The following is a 21,023-nucleotide window of genomic DNA, read 5'->3' as shown; positions in this document are numbered from 1 at the left end:
TGGATTTGATGTATGTGGTATGTTGTGTAATTGTGCTGTTGAGTTGTAATATGTGGTTTGTGTCGAATAATGTGGTGTGGATTGGAATGGAAATGTGTGGAGATGAATTGTGTGGTGTGGAACTGTGTGGATATCTTTGTGTTCTTGAGAGCCATTGGCATTGGTAATGTCAATGTGTTTTAGCCATGTGTTATGGAGTGGTGTGGATCTATGTGGTGTGAAATGGAAGTAGGTGGGTTGGACTGGAATTGTTTGTTATGTAAATGTGTGGCGTGGAATTGTGTGGTGTTAAGTGGAGTTCTGTGTTATGGTGTGCAGTAGAATTATGTGGATAGTAATTATGTGCCATAGAATTATGTGGAGTGGAATTGTGTTTTATGGAGTGGCATGTAATTATGTGCAGTGCTAGCGTGTGTCATGGAGTGGAATGTAGTGGAGTGGAATTATGTGGTGTTGAGCTTTGTAGCACAATGTGGAACTCTCTGTTGTGAATTGATATATTTGGTGTATAGTGGAATTGTGTTGTGTAGTTGAATTATGCGGTTTCGTGAGCAATTATGTGGTGTGGAGTTACATTTTGTGGAGTTGAATTGTAAGGCATGGAACTGGATGGCACTAATTGAATTTATGTTGAGTGGAATTATGTGGCATGGTATGTGGCATTGAGTGGATTTATGTGGGGTGTATTTATGTAGCATTGAGTAGAGTGTAATTAGGTGGAGTTGAATTGTGTTGGTGAATGTCATGTGGAGTGTAAATATGATGCAGGGTGTTATATGGTGGGCTGGTTGAATCATGGTTGCATTGTCGGGTCCAGTCCAAGTCAATACCATAGTGTTGAAGACTGTAAGAAAGGTATGAGTACTAGCGGAACTGCTCTGCGTGTGAGCACGCAGAGGTTGGTCACCATTTCTAGTGGAGCCATCCCTGAACTGAAGATGGACCTAATGCCCCACTGATGTGGCCCAAGGTGTTCCTTTTATCTAGATATTTTTGAAGTTGCAGGGCGAAAGAGACTGAAAGAGATCGCTAAGCTTGGAGCATTTCAACCCTGGCTGTACTTGAAATTGGAATTAAATAATCAGAATTTTGCCCTCCTGCTGCTCTTAGTTTATCTACTCTCTGTATGGTACGGCTGCAAATCTGTCTCTGTTCAATGTATAAGGGGACCTTCCATAGGTACTGCACGTACAGCTGCTGTCTGTGCTGTATCCATCTAGTACGGTTCCAGAATATCGTCTGACAAATATTGTGGTGCTTACAAAACTATTGCCACTTTTAGTGTTAATAAATAAAAATTGACACCTAATGAGAGATTAGACAGACTGATAAAGAGGATTTTCATGCGAGGTAACCTTGTATTGTAGCTGCCTGCGCTGTACCGGTTTATCAACATATTACCAACTTGTATTCAGTTCCCTCACGTTCCAGTCGCCGGGTGATTGCACTTATTGTCCTATACAACTCTGGCCTGCTTGCCTTCCTTTTCATATTAAGCCCTCATCCCCAATTTCCTGGATACCAAACTGGGAGTTACCATAAATATTGTGGTTGCAATTCACCAATATTTTAGTTTTTGCTTAGTGTCAGCTTTATGTTTGCAATAAAGAAAAAAAAAGAAAGAAAAACATGTGTGTGAGTGGGGGGGGGGGGTTAAAGGGGAGGCAGACGCGTGTTAAATGGAATGCAGAACATTTTGTCTTTTTTTTTTTAAAAACATTTTTTATTGTTAAAAGAAAAAGAAAAACATAAAGCAGCAATAAGACAACATAGGAGTCCACAGCATGAATGTACACATTGTAATACCATTGGAATCTGGGAGACACAGTACAAACCCTTCCACTTAGTCATAGTAATACTTTCCGGCATACACATCAAACAATTCACACATAGGAGGATCATGAGACAAACATGTACAGCATTTAGCACTTGGCATGCAAACAGCTTCCTTATTCAGTACCATGTAAGGACACGTCATCAAGACCAGGGATATCCAGTAGTCTATTTCGTTCATGTTGCAGTTCTATTGTAGGGGACAAGCAAATGGTTCCCCCATATCTATTCCACCTCCCCCATTTAGAGTCCCATTTCCTGGGGCAGCCCCTGTGTTTGAAGACATCTTTCTCGGCAATCATTGCCATTTCCATGTCAATTTCCCAATCGCGCAGGACCGGGACCGCCCCCAAACCCCCATTTTTGGGCAATATTACATTTGGCAATTGCCCACCCGAGTGAGGCCCACGTTTGCTCTGTTTGCGTTAGGTCAGTGGCTTCCCACATATTTAGAAGGCATAATTGGGTGAGGCCTTCAGTGCCTTACTGCCTGCCCTTTACTCTTGTTTTTTTTACTTTATTTCAATATTGTTGCACCATAGGGCAATCCCAAAGGAATTGAAACAAGGTTCCCGTTTGGTGGCATTGCAGTAGGCACATAGGGTCATCGATCCTTCCCATCTTGGCCAAGAGCCCTGCGTCGAGATACACGCGATGAAGGATCTTCAATTGGACCAGGCGCAACCTCATTGGGGTAGTCACCTCTCTGGGGGAGGCCAGGGTATCGCGCCATTCGTCATCCTCCAAGTCTCCCAGGTCTACTTCCCAGTGTTGTCGCAAGCGCATTAAAGGGTCTGGGCGATTGTTCACCAGCTTTTTGTATGCGAGAGATATGGCCTTTTTGTGCATGGGGTCAAGTATCAGTCGGTCCCCCAATGGAGAGACCTCAGGTAGAGGGGCATCCTTGGGTAAGAGTGCCCTAACTGCGTGGCTAATTTGCAGATATCGGAATGCCTCGCTCTGTGCTGGCTTGTATTTGATCTGCAGGTCTGAGAATGTGGCCATTTTTCCCCAAACCCACAAGTCACCCACTGTTGTGATACCTATCATATCCCACTTGTCGAAGCCAGAGCATTTGCTGAGCTGCCCCAAGAAATCCGGCTCCCAGAGTGGTGTGGCCTTTGTGAGTTTATTGTGCAAACCCCACTTTCTATTCAAGATTTTGTCTTTTGATGGGAAACGTGTAAAGCATCACAGGAGGACGTCAAGCTGTACTCAGAGCTCAGTTTCTGGTTTTAGGAATTAAGGCACTCCCAGGCCCATGGGCACCGAGTAAAGAGGGGCATAGACTTGAGAAGGGTCTTACTACTCCGCAGAATAACAGTTTGCTTCGGCAGGGGGTCGAGAAGGTCTGACGGAGTGCCAATACTGCTAGCACCAACCACACTCTCCATCGCCACAAACAGCTCGTGCTTCTAGGATGCCACCCACGCATAAAGAAGGGTTGGACACCAACTCGACTTATCAGCCCTGTGTGACTCTCGGACTGCCAAACATAACAAACCAATGTCTCCAAGTGAAACCTATCCACATGTTGAGCTGTAATACTTCTTTGTGGGCATTTTCCTGGCACACTGTCCTGTCAATACACCAACACTGCATGAGAGATACCCAATATCACTTCAATACTTGTGCATTCATTGGGCAACAGCACTACAGCCCCCACCCTCACAACATCAGACTCCACACAGCGCATCCAACATGCCCCTTCAATGCAGCCCATCAGTGCAGTCTTCCAGTGTCCCAGGCCCCAAGTCACCTAGCACTACAACCCCTCATAACCCATCACCGAAGTCCCTCAGTAACCCTGTACCCGTTATCCAATAATGTGGCCCTCAATACCCATTCCAGCGCCCCGACCTTCAGAACACCTATTGCTCCCCTCCTGTCTCACTGTACCTGCATGCTGCTCATTACGGTATTCCCCTAGCTCTGCCTCCTCCTAGCCCGGCCGCAGAAGGTTGAGGACCAGAGCATCAACTAAAACATGCCCGACTGCGCGGGTCTAAGAACCAATTCATCAATCCGAAACCACATGACCGTACCGAACCGTAAATCAACGATTCAGCAAGAATCGGCTTGACCGCGTGGATCCCAGAACCAGATAATCAACCAAAACACAGTTATCAACTGTAGAGACTCAACGTATTCATCCTAACGATGGGCGTGTTTTGAGTTGATTTTGTGGTTCTTGAAAAACATCACAACATCAACCCAAACAACGCCCAACTTCGTTGAGCTAATAGTGATAGAATCCACTCGTGCGTCTTTGAGAACCGATAAATTAAAAGGAACAGGACCGCGTAGGGTTGAAAACTACAAACTATGCATCCACGCAACCCTGTCAGAATAAACCTAAACAAGCATTGGCAACGCAATAGGACTCGTGAGACCTATTGCATTTAAAACAGGAGTGCTGGCAGGCGAGAGAAGGCACGAGCACGACCAGGAGTGCGCAGGAGAGGGGGCAGGGGCCCTAAGAAGTCAAGGACTGCGGGAGGGGGGGTAGGGAGGGACGGGAAGAAAGTAGTCTGTGCAGTAAAGGGGCCAGAAGCCATGGAAAGATACAAATGACTGACCAGGCTGTCATGGGGAGGGACTAACAAGCTTAAAACCAATCGGAAGGCAGCATTTATAACCTAAGCCAATGAAGAAGATGGGCCGGAGAGTGGGCGGAGCTTCCACAAAGCTCCCACACTATAGTGTATACTGCATGCCTCGCAAAGCGATGGCAGCAAATTCGCGCTGCAACGCTAGGCGACACCTAAAAATCATCTTTACTAAAAGATGCATTTTTATATTCTGAGTTCAGGAATACTAAAGTCCAGCCAGCAATCAGGATACCTATGGTCGACTTGATGACCCCGGGTATGCTATGGACAGATGGATTCTACCGGGTGGGAATTATAATCGGGCAATATATTCCAAACCCAAGCGATACCCCCTCACCGGTCCAACGAACCACTCTGTTCAAATCTGGCATGCAGTTAACAAAAACCTGGATTGGGAGCGAAAACTTACTCTGGCGACCCCCCTTTTGGGATTCTGAGCAACTTATGGAAATGGAAAGAATTTGATAAGTGGGATCTAATTGGAATCTCACTGATTAAAGGTATGTGGGAGAAGGGCGAAGTAAAATCCTTTACCACTCTGCAGCAGCAGTACGAGTTGGCTAATTCAGAACTTTTCAGATACACACAAATTCGTCATGCCTTAAAATCCCACTTCCCAGCAGGCTCCTCCCCTCTGACACCTTCTCCGTTAGAAGATAGGTTGCTGTACGGCCACCTCCCTGAAAAAGCTATATCCCTGACTTATAAAAAAAACTAAGAAACAACATGGCAGACCCACTCAGGCCACTGCGTGAGAAGTGGGTACGAGGTGGCCTTGAACTAGATGATCAGGACTGGCAGGAGGCGGTATCTTCACCGAGAGTTGTGGCAATGTCGGCGAGGCTTAGGCTAGTCCAACTTAAAATTCTGCACAGCGTCTACATCACAGGGACTACTTTGGTCCGCATGGGTAGATCCGCTATGGGAGATTGTAGGAGGGGGTGCGGGCAGGAAGGGTCATTTCTACACGTGCTATGGGACTGTGAGTATATACAAGCATACTGGTGCAGGATCCATGACGTGCTGTACCAATGGGGAGTTATACTTATAACATGCTATAAATAAACTCCCATTCTATCCTATGGGACAGATAGCCTTCTCATAGTGAAAAACGAAATTCTCTATCAGGACATGTCACACACACCAAGACATGTCCTACCCTTCACATACACTGCACCCTGCCCACAGGAGTACTTTGGGCCTACCTTAGGAGTGACTCATGTGTAATAAAGGGGAAGGTTAGGGTCTGACAAGTGGGTGCACTTGCCAGGTCGACATGGCAGTAGAGACTGTGCACAGACACTGCAGTGGCAGGTCTGAGACCCTTTTAAAAGGCTGCTTGTGTTGGTGGCACAATCAGTGCTGCAGGCCTACTCGCAGCATTTGATTCACAGGCCCTGGGCACACACAGTGTACTGTACTAGGGCCTTTGTAGTGAATTAAATAAGCTAATCTTGGAAACACCAATCCATAGTAACAATTTACAGAGAAAGCATGTGCACTTTAGCACTGAATAACAGTGGTAAAAGTGCCCAGAGTCCTAAAACTAACAAAAACAGGGTCAAAAATAAGAGGCCAAAAAGTCTGGGGGTAAACCAGCTTGAAAAAGCCAGGTCGAACACAGTCCACTTCCAGCCTAAAGCCAGGGTAGGCTAATCAATCCCTTGATGGACTTCCCTGTTTGGGGCGATAGAACCTAGACCCGACCCACAACAGCGGGGCATGTTCTGGTTCTACGCCCTGCTGAACCCAGTTGCATCCCTCTGTCCATACTCTCAGGGCCCACTAAGCTAACCGATGGGGAACACTCATTCTCCGCAGGGGACCCCATCTGTGCAGCACCTAACCATAGCTTGTTCACAGATGTGCCTCAGCTGGCAGATAGTAACCCTATGGCCAACACAGTGGTGTGGCCCAGTCCACCCCGGGGGTATGAGTCCTGCCCCCCCACAGGAGCCACTCTGTCCAACAGGACAGCAAGCCACAGTGGCCACTGACGGCTGTCAGTGCTGAGGGCCAGGCCCCAGCCCTTTCATGGTTTTCTAACCCCTGTGGCGTCAGAGAGTGGGAGGCGGTAGCCTCAGGTGCCTGGCACCCTTTGTCCACTCTCCCTCCTGCCAGGTCAGGGATAGCTTCCTGACACTGACCCACCAACCCAGGGTCTGTACCCTAAAAACTGGACGGGGTGGGCTCTCCCACACTCTGTCCTCCTCCCTGGGGCTCTCTACCCTCCCACCTGGAGTGGTACCCCCAGATTCCAGAATTGTCAGGGCACCTGTGGCACTAGTCCTGCGCAATCCGCCCACCAGTTCAGGTGTGCTATCCTGCAAGTAGTATCCCAGCCTAGGGTCTGTACCCTTAGCCTGGGCAGGGGTCAGGGGTGAGGCTGCTTTCTCCCAGCCCCCCTACTGGGGTCCTGTACCCTTCCACCTGGAGCGGGGCCCCCAGAAGACAAACCAGGAGAGGCATTGTTAGCAGTCAGCCCTTCCGCCAGGTCAGGGGGGACCCTGAACCTGGCCCTCCCACCCAGGGTCTGCACCTTTAGGCTGGACCTGAGCCTGCCAACCTAGGATTTCCGGGGGAATACACCAACCCCCCCCCTCCCCCCCCCCCCAAGGGAAACACACTCCTCAGGGGTTGTGCAAGAGTCTGCCTGCGCAGGTCTCCAGCCTCCTGTCCCCCTGACCGAGCATCAAGACCCCCCCAGGCCAGAAGCGGCCTCACCAGGGTCAGTCCTGGGGTGCCCTGACCTCAGAGCTGGTAACCCCTTACCCACTGGTCCTTCCACTGTAGACTGGATCAACCCCTCACTCTGGACGTATGCACCCTCCCAACTATAGAGGTGCTGGCAGACACCAGAACTGGTGGGACGTTTGTTACAGCCAACCCCGCTCACCTGACACCTTGGGATCCCCCTCAGGGGATGGCTTCCCATTACAGACCAGTGCCCCCCTCCTAGTGTTCCCTCAAGGAACCAACCAGGCCTTGAGACTGGGTTTCGCAGACAAGACATACACAGACACACACACTCTTTAGAAAAATAGCCAATATTGAGCTGAATACAACAAGACCAAAATGACAAAAATCCAACATACACAAGCAAAATATCACTTTTAAAATATTAAATGCAATTGCAGTTCCTTAACGTATCTTAGATGTGTTAAACGCCAAAGATGATACGAGGTGCAGGAGAGGTGAAGCGTTGTAAAAGTCGATGATGCGTTGGTTCCTTACTAGTGCAGGGGAGGTGATGCATCGGTTCCTTACTGCTAGGCAGGGGAGGTGAGGAATTAGTTTCTTACTGCCACAGGGGAGATGATGCATTGTTCTCGGCATGATGCATCAGTTCCTTACTGCGGGGTGGTATCGATAACGAAAGCAGAGCTATGGGATGGTGCATCCATGATGTGTCAAAGTCAAGTTGTCCTACGGTTTCACAGGTTAAAAGCAGGCGTTGCGTTGGAGTCAGAGCAGTGTGCGTAACTGATTTCGGTGATGTGGTGCTGGGAACTCACACAGCTGCGATTCCTCAGAGGCGCTGCGATAGAAAGCTGGGGCCTGCATTGTAAGCTGGGCTCAGTACATGAAGCGAAAACCACGCTTCAGTGCAGGCAGTGGCGATGCGCCAAGTTTTGCAGGAATGCGTTGATTCCGAATGACGTTGTGAGCCGATGCGTTGATTTTCTCTTTCTTTGGCATTAGCTCCTGCGTTATTCCACAGCCATGTAGAGTGGGCTGACGATTTACCTTATCACGTTATACCAGTGAGGTCAACCCCACAACCTCAAAGACAATACCCCATTAAACATGAGGCTAAAATACAAGTTAGAGAGATACACACACAACATGAATACCAAGGTGTAATAGAGAGTTGCACCTCTGCTATGAATAATGCTTTGTTTTCAGTAATGAAACATGACCATTCATATCGTCTAGTATTAGATTACAGGCACCTGAACACAGCTACATGTACATTCGCAATACAAAACAGGCATATAGCGACACTAAGGAACAAATACAAACAACTATAGACATCTCTAATGGATTTTTCTGCCAAAACATAGCACCAGAAAGCAAGTATTTGATCTCATTTAGTGCGTTTGGGTCTCAAAAGCAGTTCTGCCATTTGCTTCAAGGGTATAAGAACAACCTATTTTTAGGATACGAGGGGTCAAGTGAAGGCCTAGCGACACATTTCTTTAAGAAGTGCACTTTTACAATCCCCAAACACCTTGAGGAAACTCCAATCCATATTGGATTTTCTGAATTTTGGCAGAACTTACATTCCAAACTACACAGAGTGGGTAAAACTGTTCTACAACTTGATACATTCAGACTTTGCGGCATTTGGTCTCTCTTTCCCTAAACTGTAGGATCAAGCACATGGCAGGTAGTTCAGCCAATTTGCAAGTATTCATGCTAACCTCCCTACGGTGAATGAATGAATAGTTACAAAAAGCTGTAGCACTTGTATGTGAGCAGAAGGTCCAATACTGCATAAGATCAAGTAAATCATCTATAATGAATGTAAAGCAGACTACCCTCAAATTAATTCCATCAAAAGCACCCCTTTCTTGCACACTCTTGCTTTTGCCTAAATGTTATTCATCTACCCCAGTCTATACTAATGAGGAAGGTATGTGCCCCCTACACCTTCCCCCATCCTCTCAATCGTTGGTGCATGTCAGTTGAAAGCAGGTTAGATAGGAAAATGGCAATTATTGCCCAAGAACTGTAATCAATTCTTAAAGGTCCAGTTGTAAAGTGGGCAATCCTACAAGGTAAAGAGTACTGGCATTGCATCCCTGCAGTGTCTCCTACATATAAGTGGTAGCATCTTAATAAGATCTTACTGAAGCAGGTGTGGGAAAGGAAGAATTACAATATGTCTTTTGGTCTATTAAGACCATACAAACATATTAAAGCTATATGTCCTGGGTCACAGATGCAGTGGGTTACATGATTACTTGAGTAACAGGTAGTTCGTAATAGTAAATTATAAATGGTAGCTCTGGTAATGAGATACCCATAGCATTCCCTCTCATCTAATACAGTAATCGTAAATCGTCAATAAGTGTCACAATCTCAAAGTCAAGTCTTTGTTCTACCTCTTGTGAGTAATGCTAATCAAAATAAGTTTTGTATTTCGGGTAGTGTCTTGGAATCTAGAAACCAGGACTTTAGGGCAACTGCAGAAAGTAATTCTTATGAAATATAAATACAGGATTTTTTGGGTGGGGGCCACTGCTCTGAGTAATAGTATAGTAATGTCACATATAGTTCTTGCTTTGACCAGGGTTCAATTCAGTTCTGATTTGTAGATTTGTGTCACGGAAATCATGCCCATCTCTCAAAGAATGACACAATTACACAGACCATTGCAGTCACTAACAACTCTACCTCTTCACCCCTTAGTATGGGAATAATTGATATTGCAGTCAAAGATAATCTCAAACTCCCTAGCTACAGATCAATGACATTGTAGCCAAATTTGTAGTGAACTTAATGTCAGAGATAGCTTTTTCTATGTCCAGAGCTTAACACAGTACAGAAAGGATCGATTTTCTACATTGTCTCTCAAAGAAATCATGACCAGGATTTGGAAGAAAGCATGTCCCAAATGGAATATTGATTGACAGACTGAGTGTGTTCCCAAGTCTTACCTCATCTTCCAATTAAATGATAGAATAGTGTTAAAACATTTTTATTAAATGTTATATACAACATCTGGGGACTTCACACAATATGAATCTGATTATTGGACAGAAATTCAGCTCATTAATTCAATACAGTCACAGAGGTATCAACTAAAAAGCAATAAACAAAGAAATCCCAACTTCAAATAATTAATTACCGGATGAAATAGCCACAAAACCTGATGATCTTCAAAGTGACTTTCATTAAACTCTATCATTGCACTTCTTCGGCGGAGAATTACTGCTAGAAAGACAGTCCGATACACCCAGGCATTCAGCAAACAACACTGTTTTTCTGAAAAAGAAAAAATACAAAGAGCCTCTCATTTGTAAATGGCATTGTCCAAAATTGTTGCTAAATTCAGATAACAAAACATTTGCTTGTAGATTGAACTCTGTAACATCAATGAGAACTAGTGATCACCATACATTTCAACCCAAGCATTCAATGGCTATGCAGGCAAATCTTGTGATTAGACTCCGAGACATTGCTTAGAATCTGGAAATATTTTTCCACTACTACTTGAGATGCTAAAGCCTGTTTACTTAGTGAGATGGAACAATATAGACACTATTAAATAAGGTGTTGCAGGGATTCTGCTTATACACAGAACTATGCGTAGAACCCCAGGACCTCAGTGAGTTGTGGTGTACCAGAAACTCACCTCAGAACCCAGAATCCAGTATCCGGCTAGCATAAGTGTCCCATTCGTTATCCGAGATTTAGCTCGGCGGTCCCAATGAAAAGACAACCCAGAACAAGCGACTCAGTACATACTCAGGAATGGTGGGAATCGGAAATAACTGTTCGTATATTATTCTCACATCAGTCCACAACAAGAATCAACAGAGACACGGTGAAAATAAAAAGAGTTTATTTTTATAGACCACGTGTCCTAATATGCAGTACTGTGGCTAATACAAGCAGACAAATGATTAAAATCAAAACCATCAACATAGTTACAATTCCATAGAATATAAAAGGGGTGATCATGTTATAATGACAGTGGATACTACCACCTTCCCTTTACTAAGAAGCTAATATTATTATTAGACTAACAGAAGGTCTCTTAGGCTTGAATAGGGGACCCCATACCTCAAAAATCAGCTTAGTGAAATCACATCACAGGAGCATCAGGAGTCTTCTCGCAGGAAGGCTCGTCTTCGGTCTGAATAATAAACATGATGTCCGTGATATTAAAAGCACCAACTTTCAGGTATGTGCAGCTGCTCGTGTGTTATGACTAAATAGTGGGTCGATCAACCTAGAGTGGAAAACATGCATTGTCTAACAACTCAGACTGTTTGTCACATCGTGTGCAGACCAAGGTCGCTTCGCAGAGCTCGGGATGGTAACAACAGATTGCTCTCGTGTGAGGCAAAACTCGAGTCAGCAGTTCGTTTAAGCAATAACATGTGAACGCAGTGTCGTGTGCAAAAGCAGCAAGATGGCTTTCTAACTTCTGACGTGGTTATGCTAACTTAACAATGTATGTACGTATTAAGGGAGCCCTTACTACATGCCCCCTTGATCGAAGCACTACTTAGTATGCAAGAAAAGAGAGAACGCAGAGTTCAAGCGCGACAGAGCAGAACAAGGCGTATCCAATTTAAAAAACACTGGTCAGTTCAGGCAAAGTTAGAATAGGAAAAAAACCAAAAGTGGAAAGAAAAAACAAAAAACCTCAAACGTGCCGTGGGGGGTGAAAAAATGAAAAAACGCCTCACCAGGCAGAAGTGCAGACGTACAGGGACAGTTCAAGACACGTGAGGAAAACATAGTGGACGAAAGTTCACTCAATCCATGAAAGTATAGGCAGCATATGTGGCCACTGCTTTCAGCAGAAAATCATTGGCACGGCCACTGAAGGTTTCAGCCATCCAGTTAAGTAAAGAAAAGGAACATACGTGTTCTTCTATTAGCGGAGCCTCTAGCACCATCAGAGGGCAACCAGCGTGTACTTCCAAATAACTCATATCCTAGAAGTCATATGCCGCTCTCACGACGTCCCAATTACCCAGGATACCATGCGCTGCACCGCAGGCCATAATCCGAACACCAGAACAGGCAGACTCGTGAGACACTAAGGGCCTCATCAGTCGATCATAATCCGGGTCCGGAGACACCATGTTGGATAAGCACAAATCCATAGGCCATTCAAAGGGACAATCTAGGCAGTGGAAGACAGGTTGCACGCAGGTGAAGTAGGAATACCGGAAGGATAATCCATATGCCAGGCTCAAAGTCGCCAACGGCAGGACACCATAGTAATCAAGCATCCTGTCACGAAGAAGCTGCAGACGGGACAGGCTGTCGTGTGGCACAGAAAGAGCAGCCATTCCGCAAGATGAAAAGTAAAAGTAGCACACCTGCCACTAGAGCCAGAACTAACGGGACACCTCCAAAGACGCTGGAGAAAATAGAATGAAAAAATGCCGGTATCACACCAAAAATAGTTTGGAAAGAGGTCACGAGGCCCGAGCCCACAAGTTTAAAAAAATGAGCCAGGCCAGTCGTGGACGAGGCATTGAAAATTGTTTGGATCAAAGCTCCAAAATGCAGGGGGAGGTCAGTATTCAAAAGCGCCTGTACCTCGGTGCGCGTATTTGCTACGTGAAGGACAAATGTTTCCCGGGAGGAAGTCAATGGCACCTCCTTTTGGGACAATAGCGCTCTTATTCTGCTCATCTTGTTGAACTCTGCTTTCAAGGTTGGAATCGAAGGCCAGATGGAAGCATCCAGCCTCCCATGCGGGGGTGGAAACAGGACGTTATTGCAGCAGACAACCCTCTGTGTCACAGTTACTATATACGGGATCCCTACTAACATCCCGCAGCAAGCTTCATTGTTTAAAATTAAATAACTACCGTTTGCAAGCAGCGTGAAAGATGGCGTAATCACTGGTACCGGGATACCTTTGAGGACGCAGGCCAAATTCGGAGCGTGTACATTACAAGCACCGTGCAATTGAATGTGCCTACATACAACAGAATGATCAGGTGACGTTGTACATTCTTCACCCTTCAGATAAACCTCAGTACCGTCCCTTGTACATCTATACGTAAAGGGGAGGGACCAGACTTCATGTATGAAAGCGGTACCCAGCTGTTCATATCTACCCAGAGCATAGTGTTTCATACAAGAGGTAAACTTAAAAAGTGCAAACGGGAGAGTTATCAATCCGTGTAAGAGCCACACAGCGGAGTCGACTTCCGCTACAGAGAAAGGTAACGGCTCCAATTTCTCAATATGGAGCAAGGAATATGTAGCATCCTTCATGGACATGAACTGCTGTTTGTCAGTAAGGTTAAAGGGAAGAAATAACGATGTTGTATTCAGATAGTCCCAAGGGACCTTCCCTGCCTTCAATGTTTGTAATGTCCATGCAAACTGCATAACAGAGCGCAACTGGTTCTGACCATGATACAACACAGACACCTCATCCTGCACAATATCCACAATTGAAGAAACAATATTATCTAATGTATAAATGCGAGAAGAAAGAGTGTTAATGCTGTTATCAATAACTGCTAATACTTTTTCCATATTAGCCTGATCAATAGCTCTCAATCTTGAAGCTGCCTCAATTTGCGACAGTTTCCATACTTCGTTGTAAATAGCATACGCCCATCTCTTGGATCTGCCACCCACAGGACCTTTAACAAAATCATTCAAATCTATTTTGTCATGTATCTTTGATAAATGAACTTTGACAGATGCCAAGGTGGAATGTCGCAGCCAGGACTGACATAATTTCCCTACAGAGTATGTAGTTACTGTATGTGACGACTCAAACCGGGGGTCCACGCGATCTTGAGTATACCCCGGTTTCAGTCCTAGAAAACGACGTTGACAAGTATCAGAACTGCTCTGCCAAATCAACCATCCCTCACTATTAAATTTCGAAATATTGAAAGACGAATTAGAAACCAATAACTGCAAAGCAGGAAGGGACAGATCTGTGTGATTATACCAATTTGGGTAAGCACCCAGATCCGGCACAGAAGGCGAATTTAGTTTTTTAGAAGTGGCCAATCCGAAACAGGTGGTTTGGAAGATGGTTGCATTTAAAAACAACATATGATTTGGTACTAGACAGGCACGGTGTAAAGCTTCAGTTCCCTGAACCTGCCACGGTTTGGAACCCCAAACCGACTTAAGATCAATAGTAGCCTTCCATAGATCATAACCTTTGATTGACAACTCATCCATAAAGGACTTAGAATATAGCAATTTGGTGTGTGTCAGTCTAACCTTGGAGGCAGACTCAGGCTTAACTTTAAAATAAAAGGATGCCGGGGCTGAAACACCGAAATCAGTAAAATAAGTAAACTTATCAACTAATGTATGTGAACTGCCAAACGAGGGGGTGGGACAGTGTTCCCACTGGGTAAAATTTACAAAATTTCTAAACGTATTTGCTTTATGCAGGAAGTGATTGCCATAATGTTGAAAACAATACTGTTCTGCATAATTAGCCGCATTGTCATACAAATCCTCTGCATCAAAGGCGGCATAATATTTCAAATCCGAAAACAGTGCTTCAATGGCGTGTACATCCCAATCATCAGAACGTATGTTCTGTTTAACTACATCACCCATAGAAACACGAAATACATTAGGCACATTAATGACCTCTGTAGGCCCATGAATTTGAAATTTAACTGCATCCCATGCAATTCCATCCATGACGGGCCAGGCAGTAATATTCACAAAAGTCTGGTCCCTCTTCATGATGTGGGATGAGGAGCGGGGGGCCAAAGTTCCATTGATAAGTCTAATTGTCGATCTCTCTTTGAGATAATGGCCATCCACCAAACGGAAGAAAACTACAACAAATCCAATGGACATGAACAAAAAAATACCAAAAAGCATCAACCAGATGTATGTCCAAGGGGCTATCAAAAAATGTTTTTTAAACCAGCTCACAACAACAGCAATGTTTGATGGGGGAGTTGAGGTCAAAGAGTTAGTGTCAAAGGAAAAACGGGACTGGCCAAGTGCTGTAGATTGTAAAACAGGCGAAGGTCCACGTGTAGGATAAGCATACTCAGTCTCTTCGGGCAAACCACCAGCCGGTGGTATCAGCAAGGGATCAGTAACTGAATGCATCTCGATTGGAACATCAGACAAGGTGTTAGAAGCAGGAACCAACATTGAAGTTCTTTGCATTGTCTGGCATGAAACTGCCGGAGTCATACTAAGAAGTATCGGCCACTCGCTGAAGTTTGACATTGTCAATAGAGATGTACCTGTTTTCTTTGCGACCAGGAAGTGGAGGTAAAATGACTGTTCTTGTACCCTGCACTCCAAGCACTGGAACTGGTGCACGATAAGAGGGGCCGAACTCCTTCTTGTTCTCCACCTTCTCACGGACCAGATCACCAACTCGGGGCAGCCAGCCGACTACCGGAATCTGAACCTCAGTTTCAGACGTGGAGGGCAAATGTTCTTTCGAAAGAGAGTCTCTGGCTTCTTGTAGAGTCTGTAAAACAGCACAGTGATCATCTACGTCAAAGGGTGCGGTCGACGCCGCAATGTCTAGACCATCAAGGTCTGGAACAAACATTCTGATTCCGAAGAGCATCATGTACGGGGTCCGCCCACCCAGAGACCTTCTAGGGAGATTATTTAGTGCACGTTGGACGTTATACAAATGGGCTAGCCAGTTCCGGCCCGTGCCTAAAACACGTGCTGTCAATGATTGCTTTAAGTCACGGTTCATTCGCTCCACCACACTATTACCCTCAGGCCGGTAGGGAGACGAATATTTGACAAGGACCCCCAAATTTTTTATAGCCTCCTTGTAAGCCTTAGAGGCGAACGCAGGGCCCTGATCAGAATGGAAGGTACCACACGCAAAAGTTCCCACAAAGACACGCAAATCCCTGATGACAGTACGTGAGTCAGCACTCCTTTGTGGCCATACCCATAGAAAACGTGTGCACGAATCCACTGCAACCAAGATGTACTTGTACGCAGTATCAGAAGAAAAAGGACCACAGTGATCTAAATAAACACAACCAAATGGCTTATTAGAGATGTACAGCTGTGTCTGTGGTGGGCGCGCAACAGTAGAAGGTTTAATCTGTTGGCAAATGTCACAATCAAGAACATAAGCGCGCGCTTGTTTATATAAACCAAACCACCAGTAACGTTGTTGTAGCAGAGATATTGTAGCTGACACACCGGCGTGGGCTGACGCCAACCCCTCGTGCGCAGCCAAGATCAGTGCTGGTCTGCAGTCCGCGTTGGGAATAATTCTATCACCAACGTCGTTAATTCTCACTAATGGGACGTTATCAGGACTTAAATGATAAATATACCGAGAGGGAAAACCCTTCGGGTAATCTCCTCCCTTCTCTGTAGCAGCAATAGCTGCCAAGATGTCATCATCAATCTTACTTTTCGATCTTGTAACTGCTGCCACTAAGTATGTAGCCACTGCTGTTTTCGCTGCCTCGTCAGCTAAGCTGTTGCCGACAGCATGGACACCAAGTCGCTGGTGACCAAGAGTGTGAATAACACTCACGAGAGGGAGACGTTCTTTAAAGTCTGCCACCCGAACCCAAAGCGTTTTATGCTTAATTGTGCTACCTTTAGTGTCGCGGTAATCATTCTGAGACCAGAAGTGTAAATTGTCATTGTAGGACTGGACACAGTAGAAGGAGTCACTCACTATAAGAGTAGTGACTCGGGGATCAGCAAACTCCAGTGCAAGCACCAGAGCCCGGAGCTCCGCCAATTGCGCGGTACAATCACCCAACGACTGCGTATGCACTGCATCAGATTGGAATTCACCATTTACGAATGTACCTACGACAATTGCACAAGCCGCTGAATAAGCGTGCTTCGATCCAATTGCGGGTTACGCAGACCCGTCAGTTTATATGACACAATGGTATTCTTCGAGCGGGCGCAAAGACAGAGGTGCCGGATGAACGAATTCATACTGCAAGTACTCTTGAGTCTGTAATGAGGCATCAAAGATGTAAGTGACGTCTGGCGACGTCAGCGTTGTGGCCCATTGTATCCACCGTGGATGCAAAGCTTTAGAATTTGGTACACTTGCTTTAGTCACTGCCTCTAAAGCAGGATATGGAGTTACAACCAGAATCTGTTTCCCATGCGACAGTGCGCGTTCCTTGAGGATCGCCATCTGCACAGCAGTCAGAACTTTTTCGACCGTGGAAAAACGTAATACAGCAGAGGTGTACAAGTGGGATTTGTACGCAATGGGGACTGTGTCGCCCTCATTAAACGTCAAATACGTGAACCCCACGGCACCTGGTACTATTCTTATTACCAGGTTAGTGCGGTTATCACGTGTCAGCAAGTATTGTGAAGCAAGAAGGTCAGCCTGTAAAGACTGTAAAATTGCAGAGTGTTCTAGCTGCCAGCTAGATTTCGAAAACGAAGGCTGTACCAAGGCGTAAAGCGGCTTGATACGCTGGGCATAATCAGGAATGTACGTACGGCCGAAATTCAGAAAACCCAGCAGAGATTGTAATTTCTTCAGTGTCGTAGGAGCACTTAGGCGTGCACACTTTTCCAGAAAGTGGGGGGCTAACCCCTTACCTTCATTGTTGAGCTCGTAGCCCAAAAACAACACCGTATATTCCGCGATGTGTGACTTCGCAAAATTGAATTTGTAGCCATAGTCAGCAAAACTCACGATAATATTGTCAACCCGAGACAGATGCGGCATCAGCTCATCATCCGTAAGATAGATATCGTCAACATATGAGTATGCTTCGGGGTCTATTCTTTCTAAGAGAGAAACCACGCGAGCAGAAAAGACGCCAGGGCTATTTTTGTAACCCATGGCTAATCTTGTAAACTGTTTTTGTTTTCCGCCTGAAGTAAACGCTGTCCACTGGCTACTCAGTGTGGACAGGTTGTGGCTAAAAAAGCCATTGGAAATGTCAAGTGTCGTTTTAAATCTTTTACGCACGAGACTGTCGACCAAAGCCGAGCTATGTGTATTTTGTACCGCGCAGGTCCGGCAATGGGAGTTTAGGTGCCGGTAATCCAAAACTAAACGGTACGAGCCGTCAGGCTTCGTTACAGTGAATAAAGGGTTATTCATAGGGGACACACATGTTTCAATAACACCCTGATATTCCAATTGTTCAAGGATTGCCGCGGCGTGGGGTCTCGCTTCACGACGCATAGGATATTGAGGTTGAGGCTGGGGCATAGACCGCAATGGAGTCTCATGGCAGGGGGACAATCTGTCCCATCCCACCTGAGTACGATACACCGCCGGCGCAAGCGCAAGCGCCCACTCCCGAGCATACACTTCAGCTTGGTCCTTAGGCACCGTGTGCGCAAAGGACGGGAGGATTACTTCCTCCCCTCTAGGAGCCTCTAAAATGAAAGCTGGGGGCCAATCTGCCTCCGCTAGGAGGATATCATAGGTGGTGGTCAGATTATCCCAAAAAATCCCTTTTATTGTACGTTGTATGTCACCCTCTATTAATAAGACTATTTCATAAAGTCTGTCAGGGGGAGCCACTCTGGTGTCAGCTGTTTCAACAGTAACCGAGATATCAGTTGCTGTCACCGCCAGAAATGGACGCAGAGCTTGACGGACTATGGTAATTTCCGCTGCGCTGTCCAGGAGCGTCAGCGCCCATGTCCGGTTCCGAAGCTGTGTCCGCACTATCTGAGGCATACCTTGCCGTCAGAGCCGCCACTTTCTTCTTCTGAAACGGGGGTCTTTGTCGTGCAAATTCGTCCTGCTTGCCTTTACCCTCAGTCTGTCGGGGCTGGTCACGCTGTTGTGGAGCACCCCGACCTTTGCCACCGCCTCCGCCACCGGACTGTGTAGCCGATGTTTCCTGTGAAGAACGAGGAGAGCGCTGTTCAGAAACCTGAAATCTATCAGGAGACTTTATAGCAGCACGATCGCGCAGATCATAAGTGCGTTCACTACTAGACTGTACGGGAGAGGCAGGCCGAGAGCCCTGTTTCTGTTGCTGCTGCTTTCCCTGTTGTTTAACCTGCCATTTTTGTTTTGGAAAAAAGGGCCGTTCGTCCTTACCAGAAGTTTCTGCCTTACCCTTCTGTTTTAGATCGGGATTCTTTATTACAGGCTTAACTCCTAAAGAGCTACGACCCAAATCCCGATATGCCTCTGCGATTATTTTCGCAAATTCCTGCGGTTTGTCCTCCTCAGCAACTCGTTTCAGTTCATTACGAACCTGGAAATGCAAAGCATCACCCTTCAGGTTACCAATTATCATGGTAGCCACCAGGTCAAATTGCCCGAGGAGCCGCATCCCTAACTCTATCGCAGACTCCGCACCATGGTTCTCTTGAACTCTTTTGATAACGGAGGGCAGCTGCAACATAGACGGAGTGCCAAAGCACTGCGCGTACGTCGCTGCAAAGACCTTGCCCCAATTTACACAATCATCTATGTGGGGGACCAAGTCTTTAGGCAAACTAATGGTGAGGATCCTGTGTTTCTCCACAGGAGTAGTATTCGGGTAAACCGCTTCTATTTGGTCAAATTTTTCAGCAAGCCAAAAGGGGAAATCATCCCTATTTTGGGGGCGCTTGCCCATAACAGAATTAACCATAACAGGACTAATGACCACCGCGTGATGATCAGTAGGCTGTCCCCCAACAGCAGGTGCCCCCGCCTGCATATTGCGCGACACATACTGCACTAACGCCCTATATACCGTAATGAGGGCAGTGTGTAGTACACGCAACTCAGCCACCGTCACCGTGAGGTAACGGGGATGAGGCGTAAATCCGGCTAGTACCGGCCAAGTGGCCCCTGCAATTGATAAAGGGCCCATTCTCGGCGGTATAACCACATGGGGAAGGGCGCCATTAAACCAAATATGGTGCTGCCAAGCAGATATTGGTATTTCCTGTGTCCTATACGGCGTATAGTTCGCCGGCACTGCAGCGGCAGTGTAAGAATGAAAGGTGTCATCATCCCCCACCGCTGGAATCGTCACCCAAGAGTAGAACAACTCATAGGGATGAGCCGCATCGGCTCCCACTACAAAGATGACGTTCATACCAGTGTCCGGTACCCCATACTGCGTCAAATGACGTTTCACAGCTGCACGGCTGTGCGCCGCAATTTCCACCGACATTAGGACAACACACACTTGAAACTATCAGTAGCACAAGGGTTCAATAACCTTTTTAATTATCAAGCTTGAAAGAACCTATATCAATAGACCTAGGTAGGTTTTAAATCCGTCAGACTTGTTATCCGGAAACAAGAATGAGGGTGTTGTGGACAAACGCGAGCACTACTAAGGCGTTTCAACTCATAGACCAAACGTTAGGTGCGCCATGTTGCAGGGATTCTGCTTATACACAGAACTATGCGTAGAACCCCAGGACCTCAGTGAGTTGTGGTGTACCAGAAACTCACCTCAGAACCCAGAACCCAGTATCCGGCTAGCATAAGTGTCCCATTCGTTATCCGAGATTTAGCTCGGCGGTCCCAATGAAAAGACAACCCAGAACAAGCGACTCAGTACATACTCAGGAATGGTGGGAATCGGAAATACCTGTTCGTATATTATTCTCACATCAGTCCACAACAAGAATCAACAGAGACACGGTGAAAATAAAAAGAGTTTATTTTTATAGACCACGTGTCCTAATATGCAGTACTTTGGCTAATACAAGCAGACAAATGATTAAAATCAAAACCATCAACATAGTTACAATTCCATAGAATATAAAAGGGGTGATCATGTTATAATGACAGTGGATACTACCACCTTCCCTTTACTAAGAAGCTAATATTATTATTAGACTAACAGAAGGTCTCTTAGGCTTGAATAGGGGACCCCATACCTCAAAGATCAGCTTAGTGAAATCACATCACAGGAGCATCAGGAG

At 46.0% G+C, this 21,023-nt stretch overlaps 1 protein-coding gene across 2 annotated transcripts in view; it reads right to left on the bottom strand.

The window, feature by feature from the left end:
- The window catches only part of PTPDC1 (protein tyrosine phosphatase domain containing 1), a 350,874-nt gene that overhangs the window by 154,738 nt on the left and 175,113 nt on the right, over positions 1 to 21,023 (bottom strand). For both annotated transcript variants that reach the window (XM_085624576.1, XM_085624575.1), the window contains one exon: positions 10,300 to 10,436. The gene's annotated coding sequence lies outside the window, so the exon portion shown is untranslated. The remainder of the gene's footprint in view (positions 1 to 10,299; positions 10,437 to 21,023) is intronic.

The sequence above is a fragment of the Triturus cristatus genome, chromosome 9 (genome assembly GCF_964204655.1).
Source record: "Triturus cristatus chromosome 9, aTriCri1.1, whole genome shotgun sequence".
NCBI lineage: Eukaryota > Metazoa > Chordata > Amphibia > Caudata > Salamandridae > Triturus > Triturus cristatus.
The sequence above is the reverse complement of the archived record's forward strand: the minus strand, read 5'-3'. Positions and strand labels throughout refer to the sequence as shown.